Source organism: Dromiciops gliroides, chromosome 5, assembly GCF_019393635.1.
Source record: "Dromiciops gliroides isolate mDroGli1 chromosome 5, mDroGli1.pri, whole genome shotgun sequence".
NCBI lineage: Eukaryota > Metazoa > Chordata > Mammalia > Microbiotheria > Microbiotheriidae > Dromiciops > Dromiciops gliroides.
The window spans coordinates 53,186,077-53,203,110 of record NC_057865.1 but is presented as its reverse complement, the minus strand read 5'-3'; positions in this window follow the sequence as shown (position 1 = coordinate 53,203,110).

Sequence of the window (17,034 nt, the reverse complement as noted above, 5' to 3'; positions counted from 1 at the left end):
TCGATGTAGGCATGCTATCCTAGGCCATCTTGTGCCACCGTCTCCCATGTCTCACAATTGATACTAAAGTTCTTCAGGGGCACTTTGTGAGTGTCCTTGTCCTGATTCTTCTGACCTCTGTGTGAGCATTTGCCTTGTGAAAGTTCTCTGAAAAAGAAAAGAGTCTTTTAGTTAAGCATGCAGGCAATTCCACAGTCAAGAAATTCCCCATTCTTCATCTAATAGTTCTATTTCCCAAACAAAATATTCATCCTTCCCTCGGCCTCCTTTGACAGAACAAATCCTAGGGGGGAAATTAGTGCACAAGAAATTTGAAGGAAGATGATATCTGCCCTAAATTGATCCACAATTCATAAAGAGGCATCCCAGCTCCTGCCCTTGGAGACAGATGTGGTTAAAACCAAGTACATTTTTGAGGGTATGGAATGAACAGCTAGTCATGATTCCAGTGTTACTAGAAGGGGAGCCAGGTCAACTTCCCAAAGATATCCCATTTCTCCTCTCTCTATAACTTGTCCCTTTTCCCCAAGTAACCAGAAACAAATGAGAAAGTACCGTAATTCTGTTTTATTGTGTAGTTTGCTTTTGCTCCCAGGAGAGTTACATAGCTGGAACTGTTTTCACAAATTATTATGCAGTTGCTCACCTGAAGAAAGCAGTTATCCTATTTTCAGTTTTTAAAAGATAAACCTTCCTAAGTTGTTTCCATAGAAGATGAACATGTAGTAGATAGAGTGCTGGACTTGGGAAGGAACAAGCATTTATTAAGTGCTTACTATGTGCCAAGCACTGTGCTAAGTGCTTTATAACTATTATCTCATTTGATCCTCACAACCTCGTGAGATAAGTGCTATTATTATCAACATTTTACAGTTGAGGAAACTGAGGCAGAAAGAGGTTAAGTTGCTTGCCCGGGGTCACCCAGCTAATTAGTATCTGAGTTTGGGTTTGAACTCAGGTCTTTCTGACTCCAGGCCCAGAATTCTATCCATCACACCACCTAACTGCTTCTTAAATATCTAGATTCAAATCGCACTTCAAAACACTTTGCTAGCTGGATGACCCTAGACAAGTCATCTAATGGCTCTGTACCTCAGTTTCCTCATCTGTTAAATGGAGTAATTAGAATTAATGACCTCTAAGGTCCCTTCCAGCTCTTATGCTCTGATACTGTGATCCTATCAATGGCTTAGAACAGAAAGGGTCCACATAGTCCAGACAGAACTGCTATATAAATAAGATGCTTCAACACAGGTCATGGCTTTCTACAGAATAGAAGCATCAGGGATCTGATTAGAGTTTGAGCTAGACTTTGTCTATCACAAATTGATGAAACTACTCATCCCGGCTGGAATAGGTCTTCAGGATGGGGCATCAGAACTTCACTAGGTAAGAGGCCCTGGGTTTGAATCCTGGTTTGACTTCTGAGGAAAGTCCCTTAAGAGGCCCAGCTTCCTCATCTGAGAAATGAGAATGTTGGGTTAGGTGAACACTAAGGACCCTTCAGCTCTATCTACATGGGCCTATGAACTTTGATAAAGTGGCCTTGAGTGGACACAGGCTTCAGGAATGATGTCTCCAGAGTTGCCAAAACAAACAGTTGATTCATCAGAGTCATTCAACAAAGTGAAAATTACTCACAGAGCAGTTGTTTGGCATTTCGGAGACCAAACATGCCATTAGTTCACAAAGAACCCTTTAGTCAACTGATATGGCCTTGTGGAAACACATCCTCAGCTTCTTCGCCTAGAAATATAGAAAAGAAAAGAGTTAAAATGAGCAAACCCAAGACCCCCAAAAGCCAATTTCTTGATTCAGCTCTGAGTTGGAATTCCTCATCTTTGTATTCCATTATGGTCCAATATTCATTCCAGATAATTAGTGGGGATCAGCAGCATTTTGCCCTCATGCTGAAGATCTGGAAGTGATTTCCTCTGGGAACCAGAGAGACTCTCCCCTGATTTCTGATATTTAAACCAGAACTTGGAAATTTTATTTCTTGGCAGGACTTTGGACCATTAACTGAGCCAAATGGATTTGCTTTTGCTTCTGGCTTCAAGGAATGAGCATTTATTCTTTGGTGTGCATTATTGCCGTGGCTGATTCCTTAGATTTCTTTCTCAGGTCAATCGCTTTTGTTGTCTTATACCTCAAAAGGTTCTCTGAGGTAGGAATGGGTAGGGACTAAGTTCTGGGTGATTTACTTGACTGGGCATCAAGAAAGGATGTTCCAAAGGATGTTACTAAATCCACTTTTCATTTGTTTTGATGGAAATAACAGACACAGAACTATAATGGAGACATTGTAACAGGCAAATATGGGGCTAGAATTGGCACATCCCTAGGATTCCCTGTCCCCAAAGAAGATACTAAGCTGAGGAGACAGTCTGGAAAAACCCAAGGTTTCCTTTCCACAGGATTGAAGCAATTTGGCCACTGGACTTTGTCAACCCAAACCTTAGGGATAACTAGGTGGCGCAGTGGCTAGAGCACTGACCCTGAAGTTAGGAGGATCTGAGTTCAAATCTTACCTCAGACACTTACTAGTTGTGTGATCCTGGGCAAATTACTTAACTCCAATTGCCTTAAACATCCAGGGCCATCTCCAGTCATCTTGATGTATATCTTGCCACTGGAACCAGATGGCTCTGGAGGAGAGAGTAAGGTTGGTGACTCTGCACAGCCCTCCCTCACTTAAATCCAATTCACTACAAGTCATGACATCACCCCAATATCTTGGTCCTCTTCAAGAACAAAGGACAAACAACAACAAAAACAATTCAAACCTTGAGGGAGTAAAAAGTACCTGAAATTGTAAGGAAGTAGAGCTGGACCACGGCCAAGGTACCATGAAAGATGCTGTTATATATTGTCTTCTTTACCCAGGTCTTGTCGAGTAGTGTTTTTTTTTTTTATTCCAGTTCATTTACCTGGCTGTCGCCTGCTTTGGACTTCTGACCCTTGTTTCTGCTTTGGGCCTAGAATCATCTCAACCACTAAGCCATTGTGCTGGGATCATTTTAACCAATTGTGTAACCTCATTCCTGACTCTGAACCATCCTGTGCAATAGATGAATGGAATCCATGTTGTTGAGGGGGTCTCAAGATGAAGGTCAGGGGGCAAGGGTTAGATAAAAGGTAATTCACAATATGAACATGTCGAGAACAAGACCTGAAAATATAGGCTGTGGATTTGAAAGGAGTGGGAGGAAAGAGTACGGTATTTGAAGCAATGGTTACAGGAATAGAAGTTTGAGAAGTGACCCATTGAGAGGAGAGGCTTAAGGTTCAGTCTTCATTGGTTCAATGCAATTGTTTTCAGTGAGCACGTGTCTTTTATTTTGCCCATTGTATAGCTTCATCTGCAGCTCAGAAGCTACTGCCCACCCATCCCTACCCTTTTCCTCCACGGCAAAAGCTAACTCTGGGTGAAGGCCAACACCACTGACCTGCCAACATGAGCCTGGCTTCCCTCTGCATCTGCTCCTTGGCCCCACCTCTTGCAACATGTTATTCCATCTCTCCATACTGGACCCTATGCCTGAAATGCCCTCTCTCCTCCCTTCTGTATCTTTAGAATCCCTCCATCCATTCAAAGCACAGCTTCAAGTGCCAGTCACGAGGCCTTGCTTTACCCCACCCAATTCATTTGCTGATGCCCCTCTTCCAGATTACTTTGCACTTGGCATATTTTGTATGTACTTATTTATTTTTATGTATAAATGGTTTCTTCTGATAGAATAAAAGCTGCTTGAGGAGAGGGACTATCTCTTTTCTGTCTCTGAATCACCAGGACCTAATGCAATTCCTGGTACTTCCTAAATACTTGTTGATTGAATGATTAATTGATTGACAAGACAGGGAAACCCCCAAAAAGTATCTCTATGGAGCCATTTCAGTATACATAGTCAATTCAGTCAAAGAGGCAGTGAGGTTGATTCTTGTCCCTCCCCCCTCCACACACCTTCCAAATGAATCAGTCATCAGGCTAAATTGACCAAATCGATTAGTAGTTTGAGGCATTGTTTAGACACTGTCTTGAAGGAACCAGTGATTCTAGAGGTCCATCAGTCACAGTGATGGAAGAGCCCCATAAATTATTTCCAGTTGGAGGGAAGAAAAGCAAAACTTGGCAAAGGAGTGAAATTGTCTTCTTCCTCCACAGTCTGTGAGAAGGGAGGGGGAGAGGGAGGGAGAGAAACCTTGTGAAATTTGGAGAATCTTTTAGCCAAGAGTATGCTGAAACATAAATCCTGCTGATAGTGAGTGGTCTGGCTTGGGAAGTAATTGCAGGAACAACAGCCTCTTTTCGTGCTAAGGACCGTGATTAATCTGCTGACTATGACCCTGATCTGTGGACTGCTCAACTTTGTACGCTCTGGGTCTGTGTTCTCACTGAGATGGACTTTTTATAAAAGAAAAATACCTTCAGTGACCATCATCATTCCTGTGTCAGTTTCCTGTGTTCTGTAGAAAGTTCTAGGAAATTGGTCCTCCCCCACTCCCCTCCCCTTGAAAACCTGAGGATGTTATCTGCAGACCTGGCATAAGTTTGGTCTCCCTGGCCCTGGGGATAGATGGTTAATGTTACAATTTATGGTGTGCTTATCATGCGTTTCGGCTTCCAGATGGCCACAGGCAAGGAACTTCATCTTTATCATGGATGATTCTGTGCTGTTGTCACTCTTGTTGGTCTTAGATACCAGACCCTGGCATGAGAGCACAGTCACATACTTGGAATGAGAAAAATGAACATCCTGAAGACTTGCCTTGCTGTGTTGATCACCTTAAAATGTCTGTAAGGCCTGTTCAGTTTTGAAATTCCCATATTTTCTAGAATGCATAAAATTTAAACAAGTCTAGGAATCACTTGTGGTCAACAGGGTATTCTAGTGTGGAATGTAGAAATGTTTGTAAAACATCAAAAATATACACAGTAGATGAAGCTTTTTGAGTTGCCATTAAGCCAAGGCATCACAATACCTTGAATGAGAGGGCATTCTTAGAGACACAAGGCATACACTACTAATTCTTTGCCCATGGGCATATGGAGAGGTACTTTGGTAATATGTCTACATAGTGCTTTACAAATATTAACAAATTTTATTCTCACAACAGCCCCAGTAGAATAACAGGACTCAGGGGCAGCTAGGTGGCAGAGTAGATAGAGCACTGGTCCTGGAGTCAGGAGTACCTGAGTTCAAATGCGGCCTCAGACACTTAACACTTACTAGCTATGTGACCCTGGGCAAGTCACTTAACCCCAATTGCCTCACTAAAAAGAAAAAAAAGGAAAAAAAAAGAAAGAAAGAAGAACAGGACTCAGAGGGTTCAAATCCTAGATTTTTCCTGTTATTACCTGTGTGATCTCGAGCAAGCAACTTGGACTCACTAAGACCTCAGTTTCCCCATCTACAAAATGATACAGTTGGACTAGATGGCCTCTGAGGTCTCTTTCAACTCTAAAGCTAGGATCCTACCAAGTGACAAGCTCTCAATAATTCAGCTACTTTCTAGAACCAGGTGTTATTAGACAGTACTGCTAAGATCTGCATTTGAAGAGGACATTCCACACAAGGAGCTCTCTATCTCCAATGAAGTCATGAATCTAGACCAATAATAATGATAATAATAATGATAACTCGCATTTTATGGCCCTTTCAGGTTTAACAAGTAATTCACAACACAGTATGAGGTGAGTATTATTATCCCAGATTAACAGATGAAAGAAGTGAGCCTCAGAAAAGTTAAATAAATTGGTCATCATTTGTAAGGGGTCAGTGAAGCCAGGCTTAAAACCCAGATCCTGGGTTTTAATCCCAGAATCTGGGATTCCTTCAACCATACCAAACTGCCTTCTATAGAACAAGTGACAACTCTTTTAGGCAGTAACATGATTTTTGAATACCTCTTATCTGGAGGGGAAATTGACCATTTTTCAAGTTACTCAAATTTACAGAGATTATCTCTCTCATTTTTCTTTTCTGCCTCCTCATAAAACAATAAATCTAATTCTCAGATTATCCCTATCATTTTTTATCGTTTTCCTGTACAAGTATAAGAAAACAACACTCTCATTTTTATAGATTCTGAATTCTGTCCTCCAGATTTCCAAAGACAAAAGATGTTCTCCACACTCAGAAGCAGAACTTGTCTTGCAGTGGTCCCCGCCATAACCCTCAGATTCACTAATCAGCCCCAGCCCATCTCAGCAGGGACCCAGAAGAATGTGTTATTATGATCACACTGACATACATATGGACTGAGGCCAACCGGTTTAACCAAAAATTATCATCAAAACCATTCTGTAACAGTTTTGACGTGTAGGTAGATACAGTTTGTCATCAACTGTTGGCACTGCCTGGAATAATGCTGACAATACCAAAACAGAAATTCTGGGGGACTAGCAGCATCAATTACATAGAAGATCATGATTAATGCTTTTGGGGAAACAGAAATAGGGTTAGTATGGAAAGTAATGAGATTTGGAGGGTTGTTCCTTTTGGGGTTTATGTTCTTAAAAAAACAAACATACCAAATTTATACATTCAAATCAGAGTCATCTTTCATAGTAGTCCCCTTGGGAAGCTATATACTTCTTTCAACAATGCTGCCAATGCTCAAAACATTCCTGGATCTTAGCTCTTAAAATTGCTTCCAGAGACAGTTTATGAACCATGCAAAAGAGTCAGTCTCATTGCTTGATCCCATCACTTAGTTCATTTTTTTTACCCAGTTGGCTTGCCCACCTAATTCATAAACTTGGCTTCAGTTGACTTTGGACTACTTCTATCAATCAAATGCTCCTTCAGAGGGGGCAGATTTATTGCCTATGGGGACATTCACAAAAATGTGATATAGGCCTATCATTTGGGTAGATAAGATTCTGCTATGCTTAATTTCATTAACCTGCACACGATTCTCTTTCTCTCTCTCTCTCTCTCTCTCTCTCTCTCTCTCTGTGTCTGTCTGTCTCTTCATCTATCTCTCTCCTTATCTCTCTTTGTTTATCTCCTTCCCTCTTCTCCTTTCTCTGTCTCTCTTTCCCCCCTGCAAACTACTACCATAACATCCTCTCCATCTAGAATTGAACTTAATCAGGCTTTTTTCTCTTTTTAAAAATATATAACCAAATTTTCCATCACTGCCAGCTTTTAGTTGTCATGGTGGCAGTCCCTATATTTTTAGTCAGATTTGGAATTATTATTGAACCAATAAAGGTTGAATTCTCCACTTAATGGAAGGCAGCATGATATAACAGAAAAAGCAATGGATTTAAAGTCAGAGAATGTATTTTAACCCTAGCACTGCCACTTATGACTTCTGTGACCTTGAACAAATTACATGACCTCTTTGGGAGTTATTTTCTTCATCTACTACACAAAGGGTTTGGATCATATAGTCTATGTGGCCTCCCTAGCCACCAGTTCAAGCAATGGTTATATATTCACTCATGCCCCCTACTACCACTTTCTGGATCTCCTTCTTCCAGCATTACTTAGTATCTTTCCTCCTTCAAGGTTCATTAAATTAATGAATATCACCCAATCGAGATTCTAGTAGCTGTTGTCTATTAACCTCAAGTCACTTTCTTTCTTTCTTCAATGAGTTTTTTCCTTGTTCACAGTCTTTCTTTCCTCCCCAACTCTTGCCTTCTTACTAGGAGACTTCAACATGCATTTTGATGTTCCTTTCAACACCATAACCTCTCAATTCCTCATTTTACTCATTACCCATGACCACTCCTCTACTCTACCTCAGCTACTCACAGAGGTGGTCACACCCTTGATCTTGCCATCATCCATGTGTCTCATTTCCATATTCATGAACTTTGAAATTCCTTTTTCTGTTCATAATCTGTTATCCTTCCACTTCTCCCTATGCCTTTCATCTCCTAACCCTGTTCTTTGTTTTCACTATGACCTTCAATTTCTCCACCTCTCAGTACTTTCCTAGACTCATCTTAATCTCTCTGTTAACCAATTCAGCCCACTCAGGATCTCAACCTTAATGTAATTCTCAATCCCTCACTCTCTGATCTCTCATTTCCAGTTGGTATTGTTATCTTCTTAATATCTCTTGTATATGAATGTTGGAGTAGATGTGAAAAAAATGAGACACTAGTCCACTGTTGGTGGAGTTATAAACCAATGCTATCATTCTGTAGAGCAATTTGGAACTATGCTGAAAAGGCTATAAAAACATGTGTATCCTTTGATTCAGAAATACCACTACTAGGCCTGTTTCCCAACAAGATACAAAAAGGACTTAAATGTACAAAAATATTTATAGCAGTTCTTTTAGTAGTGGCAAAGAATTGGAGACTGAGGAGATACCCATCAATTGGGAAATGACTGGATAAATTCCATATGATTGTGATGGAATACTATTGTGCTATATGAAATGACAAGCAGGATGCTCTCAGAAAAATCTGGACTTACATGAACTGATGCAAAGTGAAATGAGCAGAACCAGGAGCACATTGTACACAATAACAACAATATTGTACAATGATCAACTGTGAATGACTTAGCTACTTTCAGCAATATAATGATCCAAGACAGTTCTAAAGGACTATTGATACAAAATGCTATCCATCACCAGAGAAAGAACTAATACAGTCTGCAAGCAGATTGAAGCATACTTTTTCTTTATTTTATTTTCTAGAGGGTTTTTTTGGTTTGCGTTTGGGTTTTCTTTTACAACATGACTAATGTGGAAATATATTTTGCATGATTGCATATGTATAACATATCAAATTGCTTGCCTTCTCAATGTGGGGGGAGGAGAGGGAAGGAGAGAGGAAGACAATTTGAAACTCAAAATTTTAGAAAATCAAATGTTAAAAATTGTTTTTTACCTGTAATTGTGGGAAAATGTTACCCCCAAAATTTCTTGTATATGACCCTTCCCTCCTCCGACCCTTATCATCTCACACTTAGACTACTGCAGTAGCCTGCTGGTTAGTGTCTCTGACTCAGACCCCATTCAAGTTCATCCTCTACAAAGCTCTCAAATTGATCTTCCTAAACTGCAAGTCTGTTCATATCAGCCCCTTATTCAATAAATTCCAATGACTCCCTATTACCTCTTGGGTCAAATATAAAATTCTATGTTTGACTTTTTTTGGGGGGAGGGGGGGTGAGGCAATTGGGGTTAAGTGACTTGCCCAGGGTCACACGGCTAGTAAGTGTTAAGAGTCTGAGGCCACATTTGAACTTAGGTCCTCCTGAATCCAGGGCCGGTGCTTTATCCACAGTGCCACCTAGCTGCCCCTCTGTGTCTGACTTTTAAAATTTTCATAATCTTACTCTTCTCCATGTACTCGGCAACACAGTGGCACTGGCCTCTTGGATGCTCTATCTCCTGACTATGTTCATTTTCACTGGCTGCCCCCCATGCCTGGGATACTCTCCCTCATCCAGTCTACCTCTTGGCTTTCCTGGCTTCTTTCAAGTCCTCCTTAAAGTCCTACCTTCTGCAAGAAGTCTTTCTCACTCCTTCTTAATCTTAATGCCTTTCCTCTGAGACTATCTCCAATCTACACTGTCTGTATCTTGTTTGTACATAATTGTTTGCATGTTATCTCCCCCATTAAACTGGGAGTTCCTTGACAACAAGGTCTGCCATTTGCCTTTCTTTGTATCACCAGTGCTTAGCATACATAATGCTTGACACATAGTAGGTGCTTTATAAATGACTGGGCAGCTGGTTGGAACAGTGGATAGGATGCAAGGCCTGGAGTCAGGAAGACTCTTCTTCCTGACTTCAAATCTGGCCTCAGACACTTACCAGCTGTGTGACCCTGGGCAAGTCACTTTGCCTTGTTCACCTCCGTTTCTCCATCAGTAAATGAGCTGGAGAAGTAAATGGAACACCACTCCAGTATCTCTGCCGAGAAAACCCCAAATGACATCATGAAGAGTTGAACACGAGTGAAAGGACTAAATAACAACTACAAGTGCTTCTGACTTAACTTGACTCTAATGCCTTCTACCTCCAAATCTATTTATCTATAAAATTCTAAAGCCAAAAGTTATTGAGTAGAAAACCACAGGGAGGCTTTTGACTATAAGCCTTTGATACGGGGAAGTCCACATAAAGACAGGTTTGTGAGCAGCAAAGCCTTCATTGAACCGTTTTTATCATGTAAGTTGTAAGCTCTTTGGGAACCCAAGCTATTTTTCATTTTGCCTTTGTATCAGCAGAACAGATCCCAGTGATTTGTACATTATAGGCTTTTTTTTTTTTTGCAGGGCAATGGGGGTTAAGTGACTTGCCTAGGGTCACATAGCTAGTAAGTGTCAAGTGTCTGAGACTGGATTTGAACTCAGGTCCTCCTGACTCCAGGGCCACTGCTTTATCCACTCCACCACCTACCTGCCCCCCATTATAGACTTTTTTTTTAATTTTTTTTTTTAGTGAGGCAATTGGGGTTAAGTGACTTGCCCAGGGTCATACAGCTAGTAAGTGTTAAGTGTCTGAGGCCGGATTTGAACTCAGGTACTCCTGAATCCAAGGCCAGTGCTCTATCTACTGTGCCACCTAGTTGCCCCCCATTATAGGCTTTTAATAAATAATTATTGGAGGAAGGAAGGAAGGAAAAAAGGGGAGAAGGGAGGGAGGGAAGGAAGGAAGGAAGGAAGGGAGGGAGGGAGGGAGGGAGGGAGGGAGGGAGGGAGGAAGAAGGAAGAAGGAAGAAGAAGGAAGAAGGAAGAAGGAAAAAGGAAGGGAAATTGAAACCCCCTTCTGCAGCACACAGGGCAAAAGTGTGAAAAATTAAGGGAGTTAGAAAGAAAATTTTAGACCTTTCCTTCAGGCTTGTTCTACCTTTTCTTCCTAGAAATCTCCTTTGCATGAATGATGTATAATTGCTAACAAAGACTTCACACTCCCTGGATAAGAGCTTCTCCTCAGAGAGGGAATGAACTCCAAGCAAAGTAAGAGAGTTCATAGCATGGAGTTGATCAGTAAAACCCTGGAGTTAAGACGTCAGCATCATCTAATCAATCATATGGGAGCAGAAGCATCATTAACCATAGGTGGCACATGGCCAGGAGTCTATAGAAGGCTAACCGAACCAAAACATTTGCAACATCCAAATCAACCATGTGTGTTGAAAATTACTTTGCAGATATTCATATGTATTTCCGAAGAAACTTTCCCAAAACATTCATTTAGACAAGACAGTTGCCTCTCTGAAGAGACATTGTGTCAACGTGGAAATACATCATGGCTGACAACAAGGATACAACCCACTGCTCTGGCTTGCAGATGTTTGACAGGAAGTAAACAGCCCCACGTGCACTGAGGAAAAGCCACACCCACCACACCCATACAATTCCCAGCCAGCTGCCTAAAGTGCTGCCTCTGAGCAAGCACAAAAGCACCTGCACATGTTAGAAGAGTAGAGTCTGAAATGATCCCACTGGGATGTGTTTTCATCCACTTATGACTTTGTAGAACGCTGATAGTCTAGCCCAGAGGTATCAAATATGAGCCTACAACACTCCCAAGTGAAGTCTGAACAAAATTAAAATGCAGTTGGGAAATTTTTAACAAAACCAAAGGACCATCTTTGAGACCCCCAAGTCTTACAGTTTTACCACTGAAAAAATTGGCTCCCCTTTCTCCTACCATGTTGGAATTATTGGTACAAAGTGCTCATGGGCTGGTGGAGCAGCAAGAAGATTTTTAGGCTACAGCCATCAGAGTAGTGTCACAGCAAGAGCAACCCATTGATTTGAGAGGGGTTGACCCTCCATTGCCACTAGCTTCAACAGAGCCACCCCACTTGAGTCTGCTCCAATATCACCAACTAATTTTAATGAACAGTGGGAGCAAACATTGGCAACTCGTATCTATCTTGAAATAGCATTTACAACATATCCTAACTTATTTGAGAAGTAGACTTTACCTCCCACCCTGACATAGATGATTTCTACCTCCATTTGGTGTTCCACCAACACTTTAAATTGAACACATTTCACGATTTCTTTGTGCGGTACCAACATTCACTGATCTTGATTTTCAAAACCTTGGCATTATTTTTTGTCATTATTTTTGACTGTGATATCTCATATCCAAGTCAGTTAACAACTTTTATCTATTCTGCCCTCTCCTCTTTTCTCTTTTGGTCACCACCCTAATATAATCCCCCATCACTACCCAACTAGACTTACTATGTGGAAGGCAGCAATATGTCTTTCCACATTCATCTTTTGCTCCTCCAATCTGTTCTATAAATTGCTTCCTGAACAACATTTTTATTCATAGACCTAGTAATGGCCACTCCTCTACTAAAAACAAAACAAAGCAAAAACCGTCAGTGGTTTCCTATCATCTATTGCATAAAGTTCCAACTTCCTTGCCTAGCAATGAATAACTGAATGAAATAAGAAGGTTGGGGTGAGAAGGTAGACAAATCAACACAAATTCATCTCTGCTGCTACTGGAAAAAGAACTTAGACCCTGCCCTATGGACAATTGGTGAACAGTGTAATCTTTGATTATGATAGTTTAAATTTATATCATTTAATAGATTAGATTTATATCATACTTTCAAGTTCATAAAGCACTTCCCTCAAAATAGCCCTGTGAGGTAGCTAGTATAGGTGTGATTATTATCTTTAGAGGTGAGGCGGTTGGGACATAGGCATCAAGTGACTTATCCAAGGTCATGGGGCTAAGAATTGTCAAATGCTAGTTTCCTGACTCAATGATGCCTTCTATTGTAATAAGAGGGAACTCCACAATCTGATAAATCTTTAACATCTATTACTAGCAGAACCATAAACCATAATTTATCACAGGCTGATTCCTTCTGGTGATTTAAAAAGGCCAGCTCACAACCTTAATTTGTCTCTATGACACAAGGACAAAAAAAAAAACAATGAGCCTCTGTATGGTCTGGTACTCTTGTTCCCTGGGTTTTGAATGATATGAAATGAGGTACCTTATTCAAATTCAAACATAGAGATTAATAAAAATGGAACACCAATAATGGATATCAACAAAAAGTTCTTAAAAGAATAGCAAACTATTAACAACACATGAAAGATTGCTTCAATTCACCAACAAAAGGAGGAAAGCAAGTCAGATAACTCTGAGTATTCACCTCAAACTCAATAATTTGACAGATATGAAAAAAGATGGGCTTAGTCAATATTGGAAGAATTATGTAAACCCAAGCACATTGATGCACTATTGGTGGAGCTGTGGATTGATCAAACTACCCTGGGCAGGGGGTGGGGTGGGGGAGAATGTAAAATTTTTAAGAAAGTGATTAAATGCCCATACCTTTAACCCAGAGATCTCACTGCTAGCATATACAATATGGAAGTCAAGTCTAGAAAGAAAGTTCCAATATATACCAAATTATTTCTTTTTTTCCATAAAAGTATTTTATTATTTTCCAGTTACATGTAGAGATAGTTTTCAACATTTGTTTTTATAAGATTTCTAGTTTCAAAATTTGTCTCCCTCCCTCCCTCCAAAGAGAGCAAGTAATCTGCTATAGGTTATATCTGCAATAGTCATGCTGTGAAAGAAGAATCAGAGCAAAAAAGGAAAAACTTCAAAAAGGAAAAACAACAACAAAAACTATAGAAATAGTGTGGTTCAATCTGCATCTAGATTCCACAGTTCTTTTTTTTCTGTATTTGGAGAGCATTTTCCATCATGAGTCCTTTGGAACTATCTTGGACTATTGTATTGCTGAGAAGAATCAAGTCTATCACAGTTGATCAACACATAATGTTGTCGATACTGTGTACAATGTTCTCCTGGTTCTGCTCATCTCACTCAGCATCAGTTCATGTAAGTCCTTCCAGGTTTCTCTGAAATCCGCCTGCACATCATTTATTATAGCACAATAGTATTCCATTACATTCATATACCACAATTCGTTTAGCCATTCCCCAATTGATGGGCAACCCCTCAATTTCCAATTCCTTGCCACCACAAAAAGAGCAGCTATAAATATTTTTGTACATGTGGGTCCTTTTACCTTTTTTATGATCTCTTTGGGAAAAGACCTAATCTATACCAAATTATTTCTAGAAAACATTTATAGGAGCAAAGAACTAGAAACAAAAGTATATGACCACCAACTGGGGGATAGGAAAACTAATTGTGGTACATGAATTAATTCCATTAATATAAATATGAAGACTGTAGCAAGGTGTTAAAGGACTTTTATGAACTAATGCCAAGCAAAGTAAGCAAGTACAACCACATAGATGAAAACAAGAAAAGTGAAACAAAGTTTCTTTTTGTTTGTTTTTTTGTGGGGCAATGAGGATTAAGTGACTTACCCAGGGTCACACAGCTAGTAAGTGTCAAGTGTCTGAGGTTGGATTTGAACTCAGGTCCTCCTAAATCCAAGGCCAGTGCTTTATCCACTGCACCATCTATCTGCCCCTGAAACAGTTTGAACAAAATTGAAACTGAATACTGGGTAATTACAATGAGCATGGGTAGCCCAAATGAATAGATCTAAGAATGAATCTCCTGCCCTTCTTTGCAGAAGTAGAGGACAACTGACATAAAACATTGTATACATTATTGGTCCTCACTAGTGCATTAGTTGGTTTTGCTGGACTCGGGGCTTTTTAATTTCTTTTTAATTTTTTTGGAAGGAATGGCTTCCTGGATAGAGAAGGGAAAGGGAGACATTAGGAAATAAAGTGATGTAAAAGTAAACAGTATCAACAAAGAGTTCCCCTCATCCAAAATGAGAACACTAAAGCCGCTATGAATGCTATATCTTCTCTGAATCTTTAACCCTTTCAGATCTTCTGAGTCATAAATCCCATTCGTAGTTCAGTCTTTTTGCTATGGCTCCCTCAGGACTAATTGGGCTGGTCTCAAGATCATCCACATCAGCCAATACTTTGATGCTGTTTTATGTAGCTCTGCTCTCAATTAGTGGCACCAGAAAGGCATTTTAATAGCAACAGCCCCTGGTGGATGGCTAAACCATTGTCGTTCCAACAAACTGGCACCCAGTCTCTTAATACAATAATAAGTCAGGGAAAGTTTAGTAAGCCTGCGTTTTCTACTGACCTACATCAAGAGGGCATTGTCTTTGTCATCTACTGTAAACGTAATTGCCAACTTGGAGTCATCTTTCTTTGTCCTAGCTTTAAATCTTTGTTGATTTACCACTACCCTTTATTTTACCCCAGTTCCTGGGGCTCTAGACAGCGATTACACTAAGAGTATGCAATTAACAGCTTACCAACAAATCTCAGAGGGGAAAAATGTACATTTGACACATTTTCCAGTTTTATATGCAATATTAACATTTTCTCCATCACTTTCTTAAGTCTAGAGAAAATCAGCAAAACAATACACCAAGCCCCAATTCATAGTGTTTGGCTAATTTTCAAGGTGAAAATACACTGAAAATTTAACCATCAGCTCCAGAGAGCCAGCTCTAACCCTGAGATTCTCTCTGCTATGCCCATGTGCCATTATTCTTCTTTTTCCATCTCATAAGTATTCTCCTCATCACTGAGTCACTTCAGCTCAGGCCCAGCTCAAGATACAATACAATCATTAATTGTATTTACCAAAGCTGTGACTGGCCATGTCTTCCAGCTCCAAGGCCTTCCTTGGGCCAAGAAGAGATTTGACAGGGGACAAGGTGTTGTATTAGCCTGAAGAGGAACATATAGGTGAGCGATAGGACATTATTTATGAATCTCTCTGGCCTATCATCTTCTTTGTGTCGTAGGTATTTCTGTAGACCAAATGGAGAGGTATACAGTCCAGACAAAGGCTAGGGGCCAGAATGTCTAGGTTCTCTCCTCTTATTCGATAGTACAAAGGGTATATGATTATGATGGAATACCACTGTGCTGTAAGAAATGATGAGCTCAGTAATCTTAGAAAAACGTGGAAAGATTTGCAAGCAATAATGAAGAGCAAAATGAGCAGAACCCTGAAGACGTTGTATACAATAACAGCAATATCGTTTTAAGAATAAGAGTGTCTAAGTCATTTTGACTATTATATATACCCAAGTTAACCACAAATGACACGTAAAGAAAGACACTATCTGCATTCAGAGAAAGAACTGATAAATAGAAGTATGTGTGTATATATGCATGTATACGTATATGTATACATATACATATATACACTCATACGTACACACACCTACCTATTTGTGTCTAATGATAGCCATCACTGGAATGGGGAAAGGATGAAAGAAAAAAAAGGAAAAAATGAAATGTATTACATATAAGTTTTATGTATGTAAATTTATTATATATGTAAATGGATAACAAGTTGTACATAATAGATTTTCAGCTTTATATGCAATCTACTTATTATACTATGTTATTGAAATGCTCATTTTATCTGATAAATTATTATTTTTTTAATTTTAAAATAAGACAAGTGGAAAGAGTAGCCAAAATGCCTGGCTCTTAGTTCAAACTCTATACCACCATGTGACACTGGACAAATCATTGAGCCCAGTATTTGAGCCTTGGTTTTTTTTCATCTAAAAAAAAAGAAAGAAATTTGGGTAGCATGAGCTAGAAGGTCCCTTTTATTGTTAACATTCTATGGTTCAATGATTTTAAATTGGGGCTGTTGTATATATACACAAACCAGTTTGACCATTCACAAACTGATACCTGAAGTCCATTTTTTTTTGGCAGGACAATGAGGGTTAAGTGACTTGCCCAGGGTCACACAGCTAGTAAGTGTCAAGTGTCTGAGGCCAGATTTGAACTCAGATTCTCCTGAATTCAAGGGCAATGCTTTATCTGCTGTGCCACCTAGCTGCCCCCATCTGAAGTCCATTTTTAAAGGTCATTAGTTGAATATAGTTAAATATTGAGTTGTTGATATGATATTAGATACTCAGTTTTGGACTGTTTGTTTTGAATAGATCACAGAAGTAATTTCTGAATTTCACCAAACATTGTTTATACTACTTTCACTTAAAAAAGCAACCTAAATTATTTAGGCAGAAAACATTTCTAAACAATACTTGAAATAGAATACAAAGAAACACAA